Consider the following 10,073-nt stretch of genomic DNA (forward strand, 5'->3'; position numbering starts at 1 on the left):
TAGTGCGACACTCAGAAGCAGATGGTGGGCTTGAGGGGGCTGAGGGGTGGAAGGCGGGTGCTTCGATTGAGGAGCTGGGTGCCACCTTTTGGGAAAGCTAAGTGGAGACAGAAGCATCGGGGCAGGAAGCCCGGCCAGGGAAGACTCAGTTCCTTCCTTGCTGTCCCCTGGGGGACCAGAGGCAGCACGGCCCCTGCATTTCCACTTCTCGGGGCCGAAGACCCAAACTCTGACCCTCCACCCACTCCAGTGACCTGCACGCTAAGTTGGGTGGTCTCTGACTAAAACAGGCTTAAGCCAAGAATTGGGATTTGACTCCCAGAAGACCCAGGGAGAATTCCCTTCAGGCCATTTCAGGCAGGAAGGACCTGGGAGGCTCACTCCCCAGGCAGCTGAGAGGCATGGAAGGAAGAGCCAAGGACAGGAGAGGCTTCCAAGGCTCTGAGAGCAGCAGCAGAAGAGGCCAGCCACAGGGTGGGCATGGACCTGGCTGGGCATGTGAGGAAGACGTGCTGCCACTGCCGTCTCACCCTGCGCAGGTGAGACTGTGCAAAGTCTTCGCAGCCAGCAGCACCCTTGATATGCCCTGAGTGCCCTTCATAAGTATATATGGAGAGAGATACATACACATATATATTCATTATTTTTAACTGAAATAAAAGCAACGGATTCAGGTTCATTCCCCTTTGAGATGAGTTGCTCGGTCCCCTGCCCTGAGGGGTTCACGCCTTCAGGACTGCCCCCAGGCTAACCCCCACTGAGGGAAAGTGGCCCTGGGATGCAGAGAGGAGAGGACACACACCACAGCAGGTGACCAGGAGGAGGGCCTACCTCGCAAGACTGTTTCTAACCCTGAGAACCTAAGGAATTGTGAAGGACTTGGAGAGGGGCTGGGGTTAAAGGTCACCGGGCTTTTTATTGCAGTTGAAGCAGACTCGGACGGGATGGTCCCATCCACGAGAGGGGACAGCCCGGTGGCCCTGGGAGCACTTGTCTGCAGGCCAGGCAGTGGTGCTTGGAAAACTTGATGCTGAAGTCCTTCCAGCATTTGTGGAGTGCAGGATTTCATGGTCAGGCGCCCAGTACACAGGCCTGGCCACATCCTTTACCAAACCTATGGCAGGGAACAATGGTCAGGACACCCAAAGCCCAATACCCTGAGGCCCAACTAGCAAGAGGGTATCCTCAGATGCTTGCTGGCTTATAATCCCAACTGCGCACAGAACCACTGACAGAGCTGTTTAAAAATGCAGATGCCCAGGCTCCACCACTCACATCCAGATCAGAGTCTTTGGGTCTGGAGCATAGGCATTGATTTTCCCTTTTCCTTCTTTTTTTTTTTTAATTGGAGTCAGAGTCTCACTCTGTTGCTCAGGTTGGAGTGCAGTAGCATGATTTCGGCTCACTGCAATCTCTGTCTCCTGGGTTCAAGCAATTCCTCCCACCTCAGCCTTTCAAGTAGCTGGGACTGCAGACATGCACCACCACACCTGGCTAATTTTTGTAGAGACAGTGTTTCACCATGTTGTCCAGGCTGGTCTCGAACTCCTGGCCTCAAGTGATCCGCCTGCCTCAGCTTCAGAAAGTACTGGGATTGTAGGCATAAGATTATAGACATGAGCCACTGTGCGCTTTCTTTCTCTTTTGAGACAAGGTCTCACTCTGTTGCCCAGGCTGGTCTCAAATTCCTGGGACTCAAGGGACTCTCCTGCCTGAGCCTCCCAAGTAGCTGGGATTATAGGCACGCACCCCCACACCCAGCTCCATGATATTTATATGCCTATGAAGCCCTCCTTGTAAACTGAACGGGCAGCCGTGTTAAGAACCCCTGGAGGAATTATAAAGAAGTCTGGGCTCTGGAGTCAGACACTCAAATCCCAATTCTATTGAGATCAGGTTAATCAGCAGCTGCTGGATTAAGACAGGTTAGCTAAGGCTGGGCATGGTGGCTCACACCTGTAATCCCAGCAATTTGGGAGGCCAAGGCGGGCAGATTACTTGAGGTCAGGAGTTTCAGACCAGCCTGGCCAACATGGTGAAACCCTGTCTCTGCTAAAAATACAAAAATTAGCCAGGTGTGGTGGTGTAATCCCAGCTACTTGGGAGGCTGACGCATGAGAATCACTTAAACCTGGGAGGTGGAGGTTGCAGTGAGCCAAGACCACACCACTGCACTCCAGCCTGGACAATAGAGTGAGATTCTGTCTCAAAAAAAAAAAAAAAAGAAAGAAAGAAAAGAAAGGTTAGCTAACCTCTCAGGGGCTTACTCATCTTTAACAACCCACCTTCAAGAGCTGTGATGAGGTTGAGAAGAAAGAACGTGCTGACATACTGGCCTGGTACTGAACACCCTGTGGATGCTCAGGATGGGAGCACTTGATGAGCACAGCTTGCAGGCCATGCTCTGCCTTCTGTGCCAAGGACAGTCCTTGCCTCTCCCAGGTACCCCTGAGGACAGATCTAACCTGAGATTTAAGCTTGGGCAAAACCAGGAATTCCCACATCATCTACTCACTTTGTTAGCCGCAATGAGGAAATCTGCTCCAGGCCATTTTCATCACTACCCACTTTTGCTTGCTCCCCTACAATGTGCCACACTACCCCAGGCCTGGCCAGCCTTGCCTAAGCCCGCTGTGCACTGGTTGATTTCCCTCCCTCTCCCCCTTGCCATCCTGAATACAAATACCCCTCACATCCAGAGCTGGGAAGCTATTTTAAATCTTTTTGTTCGTTTGTTTGAGACAGAGTCTCACTCTGTTGCCCAAGCTGGAGTGCAGTGGCACGATCTCAGCTCACTGTAAGCTCTGCCTCCCGGGTTCACACCATTCTCCTGCCTCAAGCTCCTGAGTAGCTGGAACTACAGGCACCCACCAGCCCACCTGGCTATTTTTTTGTATTTTTAGTGGAGACGGGGTTTCACTGTGTTAGCCAGGATGGTCTCCATCTCCTGATCTGCCTGCCTCGGCCTCCCAAAGTGCTGCAATTACAGGCATGAGCCACCGCACCCGGCCTTCTGAAAGCTTTATAATGGACAAAGATGATTCTAAATCTTTCCAAATCTTCACATGATGAATGCCCTTGTAAACATTTTCACTGTGGCTGGAATGTTTGTCAATATCCGGAGTTTCTAGCTAAGTACAATTTGTCTTTCAAAACCCTACCTTAAGTCTACCTCTTTCAGGAATTTCTCCAGGGCAGAGTTGGCTCGCTGCCCATCAAAGACTTATACTTCCTTTCTATAAGTCAGAGCTGATTTTGGAAAAAGGCTACCTAGCCAGGGAATAAATTTCCAACCCTCTAAAGCCTAGATGGGGCCATTTGATTGGTTCTAGCCAATAAAATGTGAGGAAAAGGGATGAGTGTCACTTCCAGGCTAAGATAATTAAAAACTGTACGTATCTTCTTTAATCTCTCTCTTCTCCTATCAGCTGGTTGGAGTTCAACCCTCACAGAGACCCCAGAAGCCACAGCATGTTGAAGACGCATGGCCTCTATTGGATTGAGTCTCCAGACACGCAGAGTAGAACTTCTCCATCTCCCTACTCCCTTGCCCACAACCCCAATCCCCACCTACCAGAAACACCTGCAATAAACTATTAGATGGATAAGAAATAGCTTCCATAAAGTCAAGCCATTGAAACTTTGGATTTTGTTGTTGTTGTTGCTGCTGCTACTGCTGCTACAGATAGTATTATGATAACAAATATACCCTTCAAATCTCTCCCATATAGTTTAATATTCCTTTTTAAGCTGTACTAGAACAAGAGTCCATGGCTGCACTTGCTTTGTTATTATATAACACAGATATTCATGGGTCCATCTTTCCTACCAGTTTATATCTCCTGAGGGGAGGTACTGGGTCATTGTTAACTCTGCATGTCTAGCTACTGGAACAGAATGGCTAGTCATTGATGTTTGCCAAATCAGTTTTTGAAGAAAAGAAATGAAATTCTGTGATGTTTAGCAGTTTACACAGCACTTCCCCATATTTGATTTCAGTTTTGATCTGCACTCATTCAGCGTATCTTTGTATAAAACTGTTTGTTCTCTGAGTGGGGAAACTCTGGTAATATGGTTCTTATTATCCTGTATCAGTGAACCTGCCCCGATAGTCACGTAGGTTCTTTTCTGCTTTCCCTAAGTGTCGGCCAGCTTGAGAAATAAAGGGACAGAGTACAAAAGAGAGAAATTTTAAAGCTGGGCATCTGGGGGAGACATCACATGTCGGTAGGTTCCGTGATGCCCCACAGGCCGCAAAACCAGCAAGTTTTTATTAGGGACTTTCCAAAGGGGAGGGAGTGTAGGAATAGGGTGTGGGTCACAGACATCAAGTACTTCACAAGGTAATAGAATATCACAAGGCAAATGGAAGCAGGGCGAGATCACAGGACCACAGGACTGGGGCAAAATTAAAATTGCTAATGAAGTTTCGGGCACCATTGTCATTGATAACATCTTATCAGGAAACAGGGTTTTGAGAGCAACCAGTCTGACCAAAATTTATTAGGCGGGAATTTCCTCTTCCTAATAAGCCTGGGAGCGCCACGGGAGACTGGGTTCTATTTCACCTCTACAGTTTCAACCATAGAAGACAGCCACGCCCAGAGGGGCCAGTTCAGAGACCCACCCCCAGGCATGCATTCTGTTTCCCAGGGATGTTCCTTGCTGAGAAAAAGAATTCAGTGATATTTCTCCCATTTGCTTTTGAAAGAAGAGAAATATGGCTCTGTTCCGCCCGGCTCACCGGTGGTCAGAGTTTAAGGTTATCTCTCTTGTTCCCTAAACAATTGCTGTTATCCTGTTCTTTTTTCAAGGTGCCCAGATTTCATATTGTTTAAACACACATGCTCTACAATTTGTGTAGTTAACGCAATTATCACAGGGTCCTGCAGCGACATGCATCCTCCTCAGCTTACAAGATGACAGGATTAAGAGATTAAAGACAGGCAAAGGAAATCACAAGGGTATTGACTGGGGAAGTGATAAGTGTCCATGAAATCTTCACAATTTATGTTTAGAGATTAAAGTAAAGACAGGCATAAGAAATTATAAAAGTATTAATTTGGGGAACTAATAAATGTCCATGAAATCTTCACAATCCATGTTCTTCTGCCATGGCTTCAGTCGGTCCCTCCATTTGGGGTCCCTGACTTCCCGCAACAATCCTGGTTTTACCAAAGAAAACTTTGACACTCAGAGAGTTTAGATTGTCAGAGTGGCCTGGATAAGTACGGGTACCATGTGCCACATAGGATGGTGGCCAGTAATGACTGTCTCTTAAGTGATTCCCACTTAGATGTATGTGGTCAGGGTGACCTAGCTAATAACTTGCCTTCTGTGGTAGGAACATTTTCTCTCTTTCTTCTCTGAAGAATTGTTCAGAGATTTCACTGCCTGGTGAGGTATATGAGGAATATTAATTCTCTCATCCTCAGGCCTGTCTCAGCCTAGTCTGTGCAAATATTGTCTCAGAAAACTAGGTTGCCATAAAACATATACAATTACTTTGTAAATCATAGAGGCAATAGCAGGTGAGCTGGTGCCCAGATACATGACTACTGGGTTTAATGCAGTGTGCTATACTCTGGAATCACTGATGGGTTTAAATCCAGAAAATTAAAGTGCAATACTAAATGCCAGAGGTCAGCATCCTGGCACTGGCACCCCTATCTGCAGCAGACACTGTTGGCTGCCTACTCAACGGTCATCTTCCTCTTCTTCCTAAGAAAATCTGATTTTGTTCGAGGACGACAACCTCCCCACACAGCCACGGGCTCCTGCTTTAGGGATGGGCATATCATGCAAAGCTGGCCCAGAGATGTAAGGAGAAGTCTGCTGGGGACCTCCTGGGAGAGATAAAAAAGAGACACGGGAAGAGGTGATCTTCCTTTTTCAAGTGAATGTGGCCAGGTTTGGATGTGATGTATGGAACTACTGCAGCCAACTTGGAGATGAAAGCAATGTGCAGACAAGGCCAGAGCCAAAAGATATGCAGGGAAGAATAGCTGGAGCTCTGAAGTATCACACTTCCAGTCTGTCTGACCGATAGGCTTCCTTCCTATGTGAGATGATAAATTCCTGGGCCCATTAAGCCATTTTGAGTTTACTTGCATTTGAACACACTGTAAACTATACATTACCAATATCAGCCAGTCATTGAATTTGGTTAACTGTAACAGAAAACTCAAGAGAAGCTGAACCAGGCATGGTGGCTCACGTCTGTAATCCAAGCTACTCAGGAGGCTGAGGGAGGAGGATCCCTTGAATCAGGGGATTGAGACCAGCCTGGGCAACATAGCGAGACCCCATCTCAAAAAGAGGGGCAGGGGAAAAGAGAGAGAGAGAGAGAGAGAGAGAGAAGCCTAAGTAAGAAAGGAAATTATTTCTGTCCTGTAATAGTAAGCCTAGAGATAGATAATCACTGGCTTTGGTTTATTGGCTCAAGGATGTCAGGGCCAAGATCTCTAAAATTATCTTGGCTTTTTCCTCATATTTGGAAGAAAGATGCTTCAGCTCCAGTCATTGTGTCTGAGTTCCAATAATGGGGGGAAGGACCAGAAGGAGGAAGGCATAGTGTTTACTTTAAGAAAACAAAACTTTATCAATAATCCCCAAAAGGTTTTTGTTTACAACTACTGGTTTCAAAACTGGTATAGAATAATAGTTTTTCATCTGAGCACAATGTCATTCTCAACAAAGGGGTTGTTTGTTTTGTTTTGTTTTAGTAAGGAAAAGGAGGAGAATACTGGGTAGAAAAATAGAAGTTTCTGCCATATCACTTTTTAATGTTGAGAGCTGAAACTCCCATTGAAAGAAGAGCCTATGTCTTCAACTGGAATATCCAGAATCCAATCAAAGTAGGCAAGGAGTAGTCAAAAAATACCATGCATGAATGATCTCTGACACCATAAAAGATCTAACAAAGGAGAATTTTTGTAACCAAAGGGGATACAAACAAGGGATCTGGACAACAAAGGTGAGAGTTTAAACAATCATCTGAGCACGGACCTCAGGAAGATCACGGCAAGGAAATTGTGCTTTGCCTCAGCCTGGGAGTTGTTTGGGAATGAACGAGTTGCAAGTATTGTTAGTCCAAGGTTTGCTGAGACGGTAAGTGGAGAATCTGTCTGTATGTGGAAGGTAGCTCCACGATCTCACTTAAAAGATGTTATTCTTCTACTCAAGAGCTTTACTAGCCTGTTCCCAGATGGAAAGTGAACCCCATGCAATCATCTTCCTGCTCTCCTAATTTTCTAATAAAATGTCTAAGAACATAAAGACAGAAAAATCTGTATCAGTGCAATGGAGAGTACCATCAAAGGCAAGAAATTTTATACAATTCATGTAGATTGAAACTGGCTGAAGAAATTTTTACTTATCTCCTAGTTGATAGCATCTAAAGAAAAAGTTCTTGTAGGCAGCAAGTGGATGTATCCCTAGTAGAACTATTCTTCAGCCATTCTTTTTCTCTTGTCACTCTGAGATTCAAATTGCTTATACAGCTGGTCCCTGATATTGTCCAGTGGTATGCTGGTTAACGTGTAACAATAAGCTCTCCAGGCAGCAAGAGATGGTTCCTGATTTGTGGCATTTGCTCATTTCCATGATAAATAATTCCACTAAGGTCAATTTCAGTTCAGTTCTTTGTCACTGAACAAAGAGTTGGAAATATATGTGCATAACTGTCTCTCATAAGCTACTGAAAGCCAGCTGTACTACACCACTGGCATTGTGGCACAGATTTTGAATGCTCTATTCTGGGTTTGTTGTGGGTTGTTGCTTTTTTAAAACCTTTTTCCTTTTTAAATTTCATTTAGCTAATTTTGATTAACTTATCTTCAGGTTCACTGATCATTTCCTCGGCTGTGTTGTGTCTACTAATGAGCCCATAGAAAGTATTCTTCTGTGTTGTTATGTTTCTCAGTCCTAGCATTTTCATCCAATTATTTCATAGTTTCCATCTAATAAAATCAACCATCTGGTTCATGCATGTTGCCCACCTTTTCCATTATCATTTTTAACATATTAATCATTGTTGTTTTTAATTTCCTGTGTGACAGTTCCAACTTCTGTCATATCTGAGTCTGCTATGGTTTATTTCTTTGTCTCTTCACAGTGTGTTGGTTTTCTTGCTTCTTTGTATGCTTCATAAATACATGTTGAAAGTTGATAGGATATTAGAGAATGTATTAAATAAGGATTATGCCTGGAAATGCCTTTCCTTCTGCCAGGACTTTTACGTGACGTTTGAATCAACATAGTTGGAAGTTAAACAAGTTTTGGAATTTGTTGCTGTTATGGTTAATCTCGGTGTTCTATAGTCTTCAAAATTCTCCAGTGTTGCTTTTTGTTCAGAGTAGTGGCTGGTATGCCAGAGAGGGTTTCTTAACATATGCTCTACTCACAACTTTGGGGCTTCCCTTTGCACTGAATTTCTGAGATTTCTTCCCATGCTGTTGTCCCTCTCCCAGAATATACCACTGTTACTTGACATTTACTAGCATGAAGAGGTGAGTGAAAAATGGGGGGCAGCATTTTTAGTATTCTTAATTAAGCCTCAGACATGGACAGGCATAGTATCCACAAATCTTAAGGGTGGAGTATTTTCAGTGGTCCTTCCCTGCCCCCATTTGTAGGTCTGGACTGGTCACATATCCTTACCCATCTCTTAGGGGCAGAGGGTTTTTTTCTATTTCTTTCCACCTGCTGCAATGAGTTTTCACCAGTGCCCTATAGGCAAAGTATTTTTCCCTGTCCCAACAGGACTTGGGACTTTTGTCCCAGAGAGAAGACACTGTCCTATTCCCCCAGTCCTGCACCAGCATGGACACTTTCTTAGGACTCTCACCCTGCCCCTAATCTTTTTTCTGAGCACCTGTTGAAATCCTTGGAGAAGAGTCTTAGGTGGGTGGGAATTCCCTTTGTGTCTGTGGTCCCAGATACTACATATTCACTCACTAGCCCACACTCTGCCTTTAACATTTCGTTAAGGTTTTAGCTGAATTCTTCTTACCAGCATCCACTGCCATCTACCCTGGGTAAGGAAATGCTCATGACCCATCTCTCCTTGGTGATGCTGCCTTTCCCTGGATTTTATTTCAGTCATTTGTCCGGCAGCCTCAGCTCTCTGATGAATTCAAGAAAAGCTGTGTATTTGTAGGTTTCTAATACTGTCTTAGCTGTAAAAATGAAAACTATTTTCCTCCCTGCTCTCCACATCCCAGGCAGAAGCCAGAAGCCCCAAATATGGACTCTCCATATGCAAATTATAAGAGTATGCTGTGTTCAGCTCCGTAAAAATAAATTTCAAAATCTCTGTGAAATACATATATTTCTTTAAATCTTATTTGCAAAGTTACATAAAACATTTTGCTGTTATTATTAAAGACTGAAGATATAAAACTGGTTTGTTGATGGTCTGAACTCAGTGGGACACAAACGTGAATTTTTTTCAGAGTCTTCAACTCTGCCTTGTCTGTTTCTCTTATCAACACCTTGATGACACTTAGGGCAAAACCTACATAGCTTTCTGGTCACTTTTAGGTAATTTTCTTTTTAAGTCCAGTTGCATTGAAAACTTCAACTTCTTATTATCCTGTCTCCTCTCCCAAGTGTTCTCTTAGTTACACCGACTGACCATCCATGCCCTCCATGTAGCAGGCACTCAAGTGCTGGTTCTTGGGGAGGTTAGAGGCAGCGGGGCATGAGTTTTTCAGAAAGGTACTCTCCGTGACACAGGGAGATGGCTCTGGCACCTCTCTCAGTATGGAATATTTAGTATTTAGTATTTATTTTCCTCAACTTTAAGGCATTGACAGCAATTCTAGACAACACAGAAAGCCACGTTTATCAATATTCTTTCACACAAGCTTCCCCCTCTCTGGTATATCTTCTGCATTTCAGAGACAGAAACCACATTCAATAATGCCATCTGATTATCTTTGAGCAGCTCCCCATCACTAAGAGGACAATGCTTAAATTCCTTAATAGGAACTACTGTAAAGGAAGGGGGCGAGGAGCTAACATTTGCTGTAAGTCTACAGTGTGCCAACCACTTTACATGGGTTATTTTA

This window comes from Gorilla gorilla, chromosome 16 (genome assembly GCF_029281585.2).
Source record: "Gorilla gorilla gorilla isolate KB3781 chromosome 16, NHGRI_mGorGor1-v2.1_pri, whole genome shotgun sequence".
Lineage (NCBI taxonomy): Eukaryota > Metazoa > Chordata > Mammalia > Primates > Hominidae > Gorilla > Gorilla gorilla.